The sequence below is a fragment of the Chinchilla lanigera genome, unplaced genomic scaffold, assembly GCF_000276665.1.
Source record: "Chinchilla lanigera isolate Chin_1 unplaced genomic scaffold, ChiLan1.0 scaffold00011, whole genome shotgun sequence".
In the NCBI taxonomy this organism is placed as follows: Eukaryota; Metazoa; Chordata; class Mammalia; order Rodentia; family Chinchillidae; genus Chinchilla; species Chinchilla lanigera.
The window spans coordinates 24,798,079-24,812,348 of record NW_004955412.1 but is presented as its reverse complement, the minus strand read 5'-3'; the positions used below and the strand labels follow the sequence as shown (position 1 = coordinate 24,812,348).

General features: G+C 35.5%; 1 pseudogene; it reads left to right on the top strand.

The window, feature by feature from the left end:
* Window positions 1-1,560: 1,560 nt before the first annotated feature.
* On the top strand, window positions 1,561-2,494 carry LOC102030510 (annotated as a pseudogene).
* The last annotated feature ends 11,776 nt before the right edge of the window (window positions 2,495-14,270 follow it).

Here is a 14,270-nt window from a genome sequence, read left to right as displayed (position 1 = left end):
AATAAACCAAACCTATTGGTACTGTGCAGTAAAATAATGTATAATTTATTTATAAACACAACACCTCATGAAAAAGCAATCAATGTAAATATTGAATGCAAATATATGTGATATAAGTATCAAAGGAATTTTCAAAAATTATTTTTCCATGAAATGTATTTTATAAAGGAAACTATAACAATCTTTCATTTCTAAGGCCCAATTATACCAATGAGATAATTACACTCCTGCTCAGTAAGATCCCTGAACTGGAGGACTAACACCCAAAGGATGCCAAACTGTCTTAAAACTCTTCTGTTTATCACTTATTACAGTTCCTGGAGTCACAAAGGAAATTACTCCCAGGGAGCTGGACCACAATGGGATGTGTGACACTCTGCCTGAGAGTGAATAAACAAGAGCAGATCCACATGCAGGCTTCAGGATGGGGGGATCAGACAGGCAGGCTCCTTCCTTCTGTAAGCAAGGAAAGGAAAAGAATACTCAAAAGCAGCAGGCGATTATGCTTTCCGGATGCCAGGCAAGTGTCCACGACTTAGCCTTCATTTTTGTTTAATGTTTTATTTTTATTACCACATGTTCACAGTTCATAATGATTACTTTCATTATGGGGAATCCATACACGTATGTAACACGGGTCAACTATATTTTCCCCCTCCTTCTCTATCCTTTTATTTTGCCAGCATCAGATTTGTTTTATTTCTTAAAAGTTAATTATTCTACATACATATATGTCCTTCACTTTTTAACTTGGATGTCACTTTTTTCTTCTTCTTACAATCACTATTAATGGAATCCATAAGTTAATTTATAATTTTAAGATATTACTATGCTGACGAACTTAAAACAAGTAGAAAATGGTATCAGAATTTTTCAAATATGAGACTCAGGTTCTTAATAACTCATATGCTCTCTCATGTGCTGCTACTGCGTCACTGTTGCTTAAATTGTATTAGAAGCTTGAAGTTAAGGTTATCAGGTACTCATTGTAGCAAGCTCAGGGCAATTCAGAGAGAGCATCCTGTTAATGTAGTTTTCTGTTTATCAGCACTTGAGATCTTTTCCGTTGTTTATCATTGTTGGCCCTCATAACCAAGGAGATAATGTGAGAAGTAACTGTATCTTTTACTTTGTTTCACTTCCATCACCTAAATGACTATTGAAGAGTTAATGGAATCAAACTGACCTGAAGAGATGTCTGGCTGTAGCCTTATTCTTATACTGACAATGGTTATTTTTTCCTTCATAATCACAAGAGCACATAGAATTGGTGTAATTTAGTGATGTGTATAAGGGCATGAATTTAAGAGAATAGACTTAAAAACCCATGGGTGAGATGGTCAATGAAGACTATGTGCTCTGAGGAACTGAGCATCAAAAAAATTCCCTGTCTATGGAGGATCAGGCAGATCAAGATCATTCCTTTAGGAAGCAAGAACTTGCAATACCTAGATGCTTTTCTTCTTTACCATTGCACTCATGTAAACACAGTTAACGTTTTTCAGCATAGTAAATGTAACCACAAATTTCTTTTCACAGACTCCAACAGTTGATTCAAAAATGAGAAATCACACTATGGTGACTGAGTTCATCCTGCTGGGAATCCCTGACATAGAAGGCTTAGAGACTGCCCTTCTCTTTCTGTTCTCATCGCTGTATTTATGCACCCTCCTGGGAAATGTGCTCATTCTTACTGTCATCTTCGCCTCTTCTCAGCTTCACACACCTATGTACTTTTTTTTGGGAAACCTCTCCATCTTTGACCTGGGGTTCTCTTCGAGTACTGTCCCCAAGATGTTGTCATATCTTTCAGGGCAAAGCCAAGTCATCTCTTTGCAGGGCTGTGCTGTTCAGCTCTTCTTCTACCATTTCCTGGGCTGCACTGAGACTTTTCTATACAGTGATGGCCTATGACCGCTTTGTTGCCATATGCTATCCATTGAGGTACATGGTCATCATGAACCATCGGGTGTGCTTTATCTTGGCCACAGGAACCTGGATGAGCGGCTGTGTCCATGCCATTGTCCTAACCTCCCTCACCTTCAAACTACCCTATTGTGGCTCCAATCAGGTGGGCTACTACTTCTGTGATATACCTGCAGTGTTGCCTCTGGCCTGTGAGGACACCTCTCTAGCTCAGAGGGTAAGTTTTACAAATGTTGGTCTTGTGTCTGTCATTTGCTTGTTTCTCATTTTTGTTTCCTACACTCGCATTGGAATCTCCATATTGAAAATCCGCTCAACAGAGGGCAGGCAAAGAGCATTCTCCACCTGCAGTGCCCACCTCACTGCAATCCTTTGTGCTTATGGGCCAGTCATCATCATCTATCTGCAGCCCAACCCCAGTCCCTTGCTTGGTGCTATCATTCAGATGTTGAATAATCTTGTGACTCCCATGCTGAACCCACTGATCTACAGCCTGAGGAATAAGGATGTCAAATCAGCCCTGAGGAATGTATTTCTCAAGAGAAGCCTTGCTGTGGGCAATAAGTGAAAATATCTAAACCCTTGCTGGGCAATTTTGATTTCCTATTTTTAGGACAAATTTTTATCTGCAGCTTCAGAATGAATCTCCCTTTTAATCTAATTGTTTTAAAATATGTGTCTGTGTTACTTTTGCTCTGTATAACTGATAAAGCTGTTTTGCAGACAGTGTATTGATTCTAATGCTGTGTGGATTGTCTCAGCACCAATATCTCCCCAAACATTTCTCAGTCTTTTAATCTTTAAAAGAGTTAAGAGAAGACATCTATTCTCTCCTGGATTAAATTAATTGTGTGTGTGTGCGTGTGTACATATGCATAGAGGGCCTTTCACAGTCCTTGTCACAGCCCAGTGTAAATCCTTGAAAAGTTATTGGAATTCCAGCAAGTTCATTCCAATCTACCACTTTCAGCGCAATCCATGGTGAGAATAAAGATGCTAAGCCATATTCATAGTTATGGGGAGCCGAGTCCTATGTCTAGCCACAATGACTACCATCCAGAACAAAGGCCTCTACTCAGGCCAAACCCAGGTTTTATTCATTCATAAAGAAGGTAGTGGCTTGAGGATGAGTGACTGTGAGAACCAAACCATGGGAAGTAGATGAATGCCATGAGCTGGGCTAGGTAGGAGGCCTGAAATCACCTCTGCTAATGCAGAGAGAAGGATATGCAGGAAGAGTAATCTGCATAACACAGTCGAGATAGTATCTACTGTTTTGGGGTGAGTGCTGCAGCTCTGATGTTTAATGTTTGAAGCCCCAGGAAGTCATAGCCTCTATCCCAAGGATGGATCCCAGCTGACAGCCTAGAGCCTTGGCTCACACATCCCGCTGCATCCTGGCTCACTTGAGGGAGCAAGGGGAACGGGGATCTGGGAAACATGTCTGCCATCTCCAAAGATTACCATCAGCCATTGGCTAGACTGATATGCATTGCTTAAAGCCGATTGAAGGGGTAAGGAAAAGTCCCAGCCAGCTCTGTACATATCAATACATGGAAATATGGTCAGACTTAGCCAAAATGGAGACAATTGCTCCTCTTTCAAGGAGAGTTCCCTAGGTAGTCCTCTACATATATGGAATTGAGAATGAAATGAAAAATTCAAGAAACAGTAGCTTAATATCAACATCATAATTGAGTATCTTTTCTTTTGGTTGATTTTAAGCACAAATTTGTATCAGTCAGCTCCAAAACTCAAACTGCTGTTTAAGGTAAGTTCTTCTAAATATACAATTTAAGAGTTTTTTAGTGTACAGATTTTTGTAGGATCTAGATATTTTCCTTGATTTTTAGAGCCTTAGTGATCCATGAACCTGGATCATTTCTCATTAGATGACACAAGAATCTATATAAGATGTATGACATTTGGCTAAAAAGCAATTAAATTTAAGTATTTTGCATCTTATTCCATCCAAAATAAAAGGAATATTAAGTCACTTATGTTTATAAACAAATTCCTCATTAGAATTTTTGTAAAATCAGGTGGCAATATTAAATGTGTCTCCCCACAAAATGTGCTTCTTCTCTTCTCATAAGATTAAAATGTTAACTTTCTATGTTCCATAATTCTGAGGAAAAATAGATGTTTGATTCCAAAAATTCTGCTGAAGATTATAATGAAGATACTCTGCTTATTTTCCCGATTTTGTTTTCTTTCTTTTTATCTTTTACTTTTCAATTGTTTATGGCTTTTTTGTAAGCCCCATTAAGTCCTTTCAAAAAAGTGGCAGAGACTAAATACTACAGAGGGACCTGGAGGGAGAGAAAGAGAGAGAAAAAAGAAAGAAAAGAAGGAAGGAATAAAGGGAGCAAGAGAGGGAAGAAGAGAAGATGGGTTGCGTATTTTCGAAGTAAAAGAATAGCATTTTATAATGGAATGATTTTTGCCTTTCTTTTACCTTCAATTCCCATCTATCATCACAGGTGTTGATAGTCATTTTTCCAAGTATTAACTCCATGTATTAACTATTTCTTCATGTAAGAACTCTATGTAAAACATCGAATTCCAGAGAGCAGTATTCGAGAGTATTAGGAGGGCTCCAGTGACAATGCGAGGACATGCCAGTAACTAAGGCACTGTGATGTGCTGTGTAATTCTCTAATGTGAGATACTACGATGGTACTGCACAAGCTGTTAGGTGGTTACTCTTGCTGGAAATCAAAAGGACACTAATCCACCTTCAAGAAACCTTAGTGACATCCAGATTATGTTTAGAAAAGTAGCAACTCTATTAGACTATTAAATGTGTCACATATTAAAGAATGAAACATCATGTCTTATTTCTTCCTATTTAACATAAACATCAAAAATCTTAATAACTATTGTATTTAGATAACTAAGGTTGCTATAATTTTAAATATTCTGTTATTCTGGTCATTATGATTTGTTTTTGTTTTTGGTTTTGGTTTTTGTTACTGGGAATCAAACTCAGGACCTTGCACTTGCCAGGCAGGTGCTGTGCCGCTGAGCTGTATCCCCAGCCCAATATCCTGTTATTCTGTTATTTTAAATATGCTGTTATTCTGTTATTCAGGAAGCAAACACAGTCCCTCCTGTCTTGAGCCTGTTTTCCTTCCTACACTTCCCTTTGTGGGGGTAGAGACACTGAAATGGGCACAAACCTCACAGCTGCCCTCTTGTATCCTTTAAACACACCAGTGCATTTTTGTTTTAATCTTTTACCTTTTTCACTATAAACAGATGGTAATACTAAAATTTAGTAAAACTGTAATAGCAAAAATCTGGCAGAAATTCCACAGAAGACCGAAGGACTCCTAGGGCAAATAGAGTTTATTGAATTTCAAGGCAGCCACCACTTGTCTCCCAACTAACAAGTCAGGAAATATCAGCCCCTGCTAGTTCTGATTTGGATCTTAAATAGGTTTTGGGTTTCCATGGTTACAAACTGGGATGTTACATTTGCTGATCCAGGTGGCCATGTGATTTTTCTCTCATCCTGTGGGACCCCGGGTCAGTTGCCGATCGCACCTCTAACCATGATAGATGTTTCTCCCGTTATGTTCCTTTCGTTTCCCTTTTTACAACCTCTACATTCCTTTAGGGTTACAGCGTTTACCTAGGCCAGGGAAAGGGATGAAACTACCCAGGCAAGGTCACGGAGGCTTATCCGGGCCTGGGTGCTCCTTATCTCAGGGAGACATTCCCGGGTAAAGTTTGAGCTCTTATAATTTCGTGGGAGACCGCTTCCCAAGACACAGCTTAGGCCTTTACTAAAACTATTTTATCTAAGATAATATGCTAAGATTCGTTGTCCCCTATAAAACATTTGAAAAGTAGTTTCAATGGCTTAGAAAATCTCTTTGAATTTTTTTCTAATGGTTTTATTCTAGTGAATGTTAAAATGTAATTAATCTTATCCTATTTCTATCTTTTCTCTCAATAGGTTCACTTTTCATGGGAAGATAAGCTGTATAGACTATGAGCCTGAGCTATTTAATTTCTTTAGCTCCCAAAGAATCAAAAGTAAAATCTGTGATTTATTGCATAAGAAGTTAGGTAGTTACTCTTAGTAGAACAGGTTTTTTGATTGGCAATTGTCACTCTGCTTCAGAAACTTAAAATACTGAGAAAATTATGGGTGATCTTGGTGCTACAGTACTTGGCTAACTTCTATACAAGTTATCATAACCATAAAAATACTTTTTAAAAAACTTCCCATGTTTGTGTAAATGAGAAACTCCATTGAATCAGAGATGTAATTTATCCTAAAATAAAACAAGTTAAACAATTTTAAATGTAAAAATGTCTAATAAAAAGAGAGAATTTAAAGTTTTTCTTTGTTTTGAAGAAACACTTCCAGAAACTTTACCATATTGATTGGTATAAATTTATTCTGGGTAGAGTCACTAGAATGATCACAAGTTTGAGGTGATTGATCCCAGGCAATTTGGTAAAATCACATATCAAAATGAAATAAAAATGGCTTGGATGTAGCTCGGTGGTAGAGCACTTGCCTACTGTGCCCTGGATTCAATCCCTATAACACAAGGAAAAGATTTTAGATATAACTCAGACTTATGGAAAAGTTGAAAAAGTTATACTAAGACCTCATGCATGACATTTGACCACAGTTCCAAAATATTATCACTATATTTGCTTTATCCTTCCCCCCTCTTTCCTATACTTGGGTATGTTTGTATGGATTTATTTCTGAACTGGAGTAGGTTGTAGATGTGAGCTGCTGACCTATACTCCTTTGCTTGACATATTTTACTTAAAATGTGCTTCTCAAAAGGACAACTTTTACATATTTATAATATAGTCATGAAATCAAAAAATGAACATTGATATACTATTATCTATCTATATTCTTTAGATTTCACAAATTATTCCAGCAATTTCCTTTGTAGAAAAAAATCTGGGGTCATATATTCCAAAAGTTGTTTCTCTTTGATTTCCAGAGTCATGCTCCATATTCAGGACATTAATATTTTTGAAGATTTTAGGCTTAGTGTTGTGTAGAACATCCACCAGTTTAAATTTTTGTGATTTTATCTTCTGATTAGTTTCAGGTTATGTATTATTGTTAACATTCAGAAAAGGCACTCTCTTCTTTTTAGTCTAGAATATCAGGAGAATCTTCCTATGGATTCAATCATTAATATTGAGGTCAGTTTCGATCATTTGGCTAAGGAGTATCTGCTAGATTGCTCAAATGTTAAGTGTTTTATTTTCCTATTTAATAATGGTCTAGTTTTAAAGGGTGGGGTACTTCACAATCACTTACTGTTCTGTTAATCTTTGAATTTTTACCAGATAGCTTTTTTTTATTTTAAAGAAAAGAAAAACATCAATTAAAAATGGTATAAAATTTCAAAACAAGATTGTAAGAAGGTAACAATGGTTAGTACATTGCTTATCTTTATCTTCAAAGTAGTTGCTTATATTTCAAAATATACGCATGAAAAATTGATCAAACAGTATAGGCATAAATCTTTTTTTTCAATTAACTAATAGCAATTAGTAGTGTAACTATCTTAACTATCTTGTGTATATATATATATACATAGGGAATAATACTCATATAATATTTTCTCAATTTAAGATTCTTATCACAACTACTAATTGTTTTTTTATTATAATAAAGGACTGTCCCTTTCTTTATATTTGTTTTTATCAAAGAAATTGATAAAAAAAAACTGAAAAAAGCATATGGCTCCCTTCTTATTGAGCTACTAGCCCGAATCAGGGAATGAGGTGATTTCTTGATTTCTTGATCACAGCCATTCTCACTGGGGTGAGATGAAATCTCAGTATTGTTTTAATTTTCATCTCTTGTATAACCAATGATGCTGAGCATTTTTTCATGTATTTATTTACTATTTGTATTTCCTCATCTGAGAAGTGAGATCCCCATTTTTGGATTAGGGACTTGAATTTGGGGGATCTGAGTTTTTCAGTTCTTTATATGTTTTAGATATAAGACCTTTGTCTGAGGGACAGTTAGCTAAAATTTTTTCCCACTCTGTGGGTGGTCTTTTCACTTTGTTGGTGATTTCCTTTGATGTGCAAATATTCTTTAATAAGAAGAGATCCCAGTTATTGATTCTTTGAAATGTTTTCTGTGTAGTTTAGATTTTCCTCAAGAGGAGACCTAGAATAGCAAAGGCAGCCCTGGCTAACAAAGGTAAGCCAGGAGTCATCACAATCCATGGCTTGAAATTATACTACAAAGCTACTGTGAAAAAGTGAGCATGGTACTGACAAATAAAAAACCATACCTGAAGACCAGTGGAAGATTAGAAGATGCAGACACAACTACAAACACACTCAGCTGCCTTATCTATAACAAAGGGACTAAACATGTTCACTGGAAGAAAGATAACCTCTTTAATAAATGCTGCTGAAAAAACTGACTAGCTACATGCCAAAGACTAAAACTAGACCTATATCTGTCACTATACATTAAACTAAAGTCAAAATGGATCAAAGGTCTAAATATTAAAACAGAAACACTAAATCTACTGGAAGAGAAAATGGGGAGAAATCTTGAAGACATAGTAGTAAGCAAAAAACTTCATGTGCACTACCAGGAGGTTTTAAGTTCTATGGATGCTCTTAGCTTGAGTCAGTTATATGTGCTTCTCAATTTATGATGAGATTACTTTTGTAGATTCACAGTAAATTGAAAATATTACTAAGTCAAAAGTACACTAATTTAACCCACCCAACATCTTAGCTGAACTGAGCTACATTAAATATGCTCAGACTATGGTAGCCTACAATTGGACAAAATCATCTAACACAAATTCCATTTTGCGGTAAAGCACTGAATATCTGATGAACTCATTAAGCATTTTGTAGATATGATGCAACGTGAAAACACAAAACAAAATATTCAAAAACACTGGCAGCACAGTATGTGTTAGAATATCAATTGTTTACACTCAGAACTGCATGCTTACACTCAGCAGCTTATTCAAGACTGCATGTGTACACTCAGCAGCTTGCTGCTGCTGCCCTATATCCTAAGGGTATCCCATTTCAGATCACTACCTCTGGAAGAGATTAAAGTTCAAAATCTGAAACTTTTCCTTTTGAATGTATATTGTTTTTGAAGCATCATAGAAATCAAAAAGTGTAAGTCTATCCATTGTAAGTTGGGAACCACTTGTTTTATAATAATAATACTCATATAATATTTTCTCAATTTAAGATTTTTATCACAACTACTAATTGGTTTTTTATTATACCAAAGGACTGTTACTTTCTTTGTATTTGTTTTTATCAAAGAGGCATTCTGAAAAACTGAAAAAAGCATATAGCTCCCTTCTTATTGAGCTGCTAGCCCAAATCAGGGAATGAGGTGATCATATTAGAACATTATCTCACTGGGATAAAAGATTTCCTTTGTAGGAGAGGTGATGCAAAGATGTCAAAGGAAGATTCTGTCTCTGAATTGGACCTGAATTGAAATTGCCCATTCAACTCTGACATTCTGTGATTCCAAATGACTTTCTTCTAAATCCAACACATAGAGTTGGGAAAATGAAAGTATGGATAGAGAAAGGAATGATAAATGGAAAATAATAATGGAACCAAGCAAAACTTTATTTTGGTATAAATTTCTGTTGTATACATGCAGAAAGTCTCTATGTGCAATCCATATAGATAGATAGGTAGATAGATAGATAGATAGATAGATAGATAGATAGATAGATAGATGATAGATAGATAGATAGATAGATAGATAGATAGAAAGATATAGAGAGACAGAGACAGAGGGACAGAGAGACAGAGAGAGGGAGAGGAGAGAGAGAGAGATCCAAGAGATACAGGGAGGTGGAGGGTGGACATGGGAGGGAGGGAGATACAGGGAGGGAGATACAGGGAGGGAGATACAAGGAGGGTGTTAAAGAAAAGAGAATTAAGAAATGTTATGTACATATAGCAACACCACAGCAGTAAATGTAATTGTTATGTACTACAAAAATGTAGCAACAAAAGTAAATAAATGAAATTAAACTCTTTTTAACAAAAAAACTCTTGCCACACCAGCAAACAAAAATAATTCTCTTTCAGTTGCCTAATGCCAATAAATGGCAAATACTAAATAAACTCCTAGTGAGGTGAGGACATCAGTCATGGAAATAATAGGAATCACAGGACTGATTTGTTTTAAGAAGACTTCACTGATAATTGATGTGACAAAAATGTCATGTCTCTAAAGAAATGGAAATAACTGGGTTAAGTGTGCAGAGGATTATGTGTTATTATTCAAAATAAATTTATTGATAACTTATGCTGTGTAATAAGATCTGGCAGCCAAATAACACACAGTTTAATGAGTACTTAAGGAATATTATTCTGAATTCTTTGGATTTTAATATTCAATAAAAGGATATTTCATATTTGTATTTTAATTTCTTAAAATTTAATAAAAATTCATATTCACAATTAATATTCATATGCAGTTTAATATTGTTAGCATTATATTATTTGGTATACTCTATATTGTTAAATGTTTATTTTACATTTTCCTTTATTGAGCTATAGTGAGTATTGTGACCAGCAATAATTTACAATAGGAAATATATTAGAGAACTGTTTTGACAGAGGGTGCTTTTAGTTGGCTGTGCTTCACATTAAACCAATTCACATGCCTTTCATAAGAGAAGCCATTCAAGTGGGTGATCCAGGTAGCTCTCCTGGTTGCCTGGCAACATAGCTGACGAATATGTCTTGATTTTCCTCAGACTGAAAGGGGAGGATCAATAGAGATACCATTGACTAAGATTTTAGTGGAAGAAAACTGCAAGACTCTCTTGCATTCTTTTTTTAAATTTTATCTTAATTAACCCATTCATCATGGGGATATGGCAAATATACATAATGAACATTAACTCTTTTCATGTTTTCTTCTCCTCCCCTGCCTCTATCACTTTACCCACTTCCCTTCTGCAAAAGTTCTATCTCCCTGTTTCTCACTATCTACCTTTCATTTTGGTCCCTCATAGAAAAAATATCATGTGACGTTTAACCTTCTATGTCTGACTTATTTCACTTAATTGTATGGTTTCAAGATGCATCCATTTTCCTACAAATCATTTAGGTTTATCTTTCCTTGCAGTAGAGTGGTACAATATTGTGCATGAATACAACATTATCTTAGTTCATTCATATATTGATGGACATCTAGACAGCTTCCAAGATTTAATTATTAGGACTTGTGCTGCTACAAATACAGTTATGCATGTATTACTTTAACATGATAGTTTTAATGCTATCAAAAAGACACCTGGAAGACGAATGGAATTTTTAGTTTTAGTTTTTGAAGAGATCCCCATATACTGATTTTTATAGTAGTTATAGTGGTCTATGTTCCCAGCAACAATGCAGAGGTGATCCTTTTTCTTCACAGCCTTGGCAGCATTTGATATTATTTGATTTCTTGAAGATAACAATTCTTTTTATGGTAAGATAGAATCTCAGTGTTGCTTCCATTTGTATTTCTCTAATGCAGAGATGTACTGAACAGTTTTCACACAATTTTTTCCTATTTATACTTTCCCTGACATGTGTCTATTCATTTCAGTTGCTCATTTTTTGGTTGGGTCTTTTATTTGGGGTGATCTAATTCTTTGAGCTCTTTATATATTTTGGATATTAGTCCTTGTCTTAGTTAAATTTTTGATTGCTGTGACAAAATACCTGGCATCCAAGGTTAAAGGAAGAAATGTTCTATTTAGGATTAGTTACTGTATTTTTTGTACAATCCAGTAGTAAATTCATTGGACCCTGAATTTTTCTTAGGTGGTAAATTTCTTTGTTATTTACTCAATTTCATTGCCTTTTATTGAATTATTCAGCGCTTTTATATCTCCATTTCAGTTTTGATAATACATATATAGTTAGGAATTTATCCATTTTAACTGGATTCTCTTGCTTATTCAAATATGAGTTTGTGAATTAATAATAATAATCTTGTGATTTTTGATGATGTCCTGTTGGAGACCACAAATTGTAAATTGACATAGTATCTGTACAAGGCTGTCATTGCCCTGCCTTGTGGGTTGGTTTTGGAATGCAGAAATTCTGCTTCTTCTCCCTCACCACTGAGATCTTTATAATCAGTGAGACTGGGATGCTCACAGAGCAGGATGAAGGACAACACAGAAAAACTAGAAGCCAGGTATGGGAAAAAAAGTCTTAACTCATTTCCTTTATGATGTTAAACTTGCCCATTCAATCACTACTTCTAGGCTGTTCCTGGAAAAACACTGATTTTCTTGTAGTTTTTATCTGTTGCTCTTTCTTTCTCACTATGTGCCATAATGCCAGGTAGGAGATCAGGAACTCCCTGCAAGGGTCCCTGATAACTGGCACCATGGAAAGGGTTTTCAATGGTGTTCATTGGAATTTTGCAGCATTTATTTTTAATTTGGGTCTTTTATTTCTTTCCTTTAGTAAGATTGGCTAAGGGTTTGTTTATATTTTTTTTCCAAAGAAACAACTTTTAGATTCATTGATTCACTGGTAGCTGATAAAATTCTCTTTCCTGGGAGGAGTGGTGAGTTTCCCAGACCAATTTTTTTCTTTTGCATTATGTGCCATACCTCCAGCTTCTCCAAAGTGTCTAGTTTTCCTGTCAGCTCCCTTCCAATTCCTAGAGTTTCACTCTTTTTCCTCTTCATCAATTTGTTGTTTTCCAGGTGTCTCAATTCCACGTACCAGGGAGGCCATGTTTTGCTGGAAGTTTCTACAGCACCATTTTTGATCATCTCTCTTACATTCTTAGTCCAGCTGTATAACTAACAAAACTAACATTTTATCTTGATTCTTAATTGGACACAAAAATAATAAGCTCTGTTATGTATATGTAACAGCTCCCCATGATAAATGCAAACATTGTGTACCACAAATATATATTAATAAAAAGAATAAAAGAAAAGTTCATTGATTTTTTTAGTACTCGGAGATGAAGTAGGCAGAAAGATGGCAGATTAGGCACCCCTAATATAGCTGGTTACATTATACTATCCTTGAGCTATGCACTTCATACTGCCTGAGCTGTTTATAGGTGAATGGACGAATATATGAACTAGAATTCAAAAACTTTCTTAAATTTCTAACTTCAGCCTAATGTGTTTGCTCATACTATATATAACTATAATATAGTGATTGTTTTTATTATCATTTACATGTTGCAGTCTAGAGATGTTCTAGGCATATAGTTAGCCATCATAAAAACTCTTTAATTTTAGTTTTATACATAGAAAACTCTTAAAGAATACATACATAGTGGTGCATTGTTCATAAGCTCAATTTGTTCCACAGTTCTGGAAAAGATGCCCATGTTTCTGTTTGTGTGAGAAAGATGGGCTCGGTCCTGTTCATCATCTGATGCAGTTTGCAAACAAAAACCAAGTTTTGCCCAATGCTATTTGCCCAACAAATTGTTCAAACCAAAACTGTTCGAGAACAAAGGTGCCACTGTTTATGCTCTTTATAACACAGGCTACACTTCAAAGATTGCATTGGAAATTTAAAAGTGTTAGTGGGAGGCTGCTGGCAGACTGAAGCATACAGAGAGAATGACCATGGTGAGGTCACTCCAATTCAAAGTTTGCTTTTGTCCTTACAAATTCAGAGCATTAATCCTAAATCTGACATCATTAGACACAAGAATGATGATTCGCTCTGTTCCCAGTCAAAAGTAACTTGTACAAAAGTCAAATTTCAGTGATCCAGTTACAGTGTAAACTGTTTCTGTCTTGCTCTCTAAAAATGATCCTATTTGTATTACCAGTGTATGCTCTCTTTGCAGATAGTTCTATTTGGAAAATCAAATTGTGACGAAGAAGCTATTTGTGCACATAAAATTGTAGAAAAGTCAGAAAGGCACTGGTGATATTTTCTGTCTCTTCCTCAGTTTGTCAGTGGAGTCTTGCAGTCAGACAAACTCCTGCTCTTATGCAATCTCTATTAAGAAGCAAAGAATATTGGGCAGCTTCTGTCATTCATTTCTTTCTCTTCAAAATTAAATAGTACCTCACTTTCTGGGAGATTCATCATAAATTAAAGCATTTATTCATTTTGAAAATGTAAAATATGCACAAGGAATGGTAGCTGGCAGACTTTTGGCAAAGAATGTAGAATATTTCATAATATATTTTGACATTTCTATATTAATTTGCTAATTCTGCTTGTGAGTCCTTGTCTCTAATCTCAATATTTTTATAACTACAGACGTCTCTCACTCAGCATTTGAGAAATTACCTTCACCAGCTTTATAAAAGACACTGTTCAGGTATCAGGAGTCA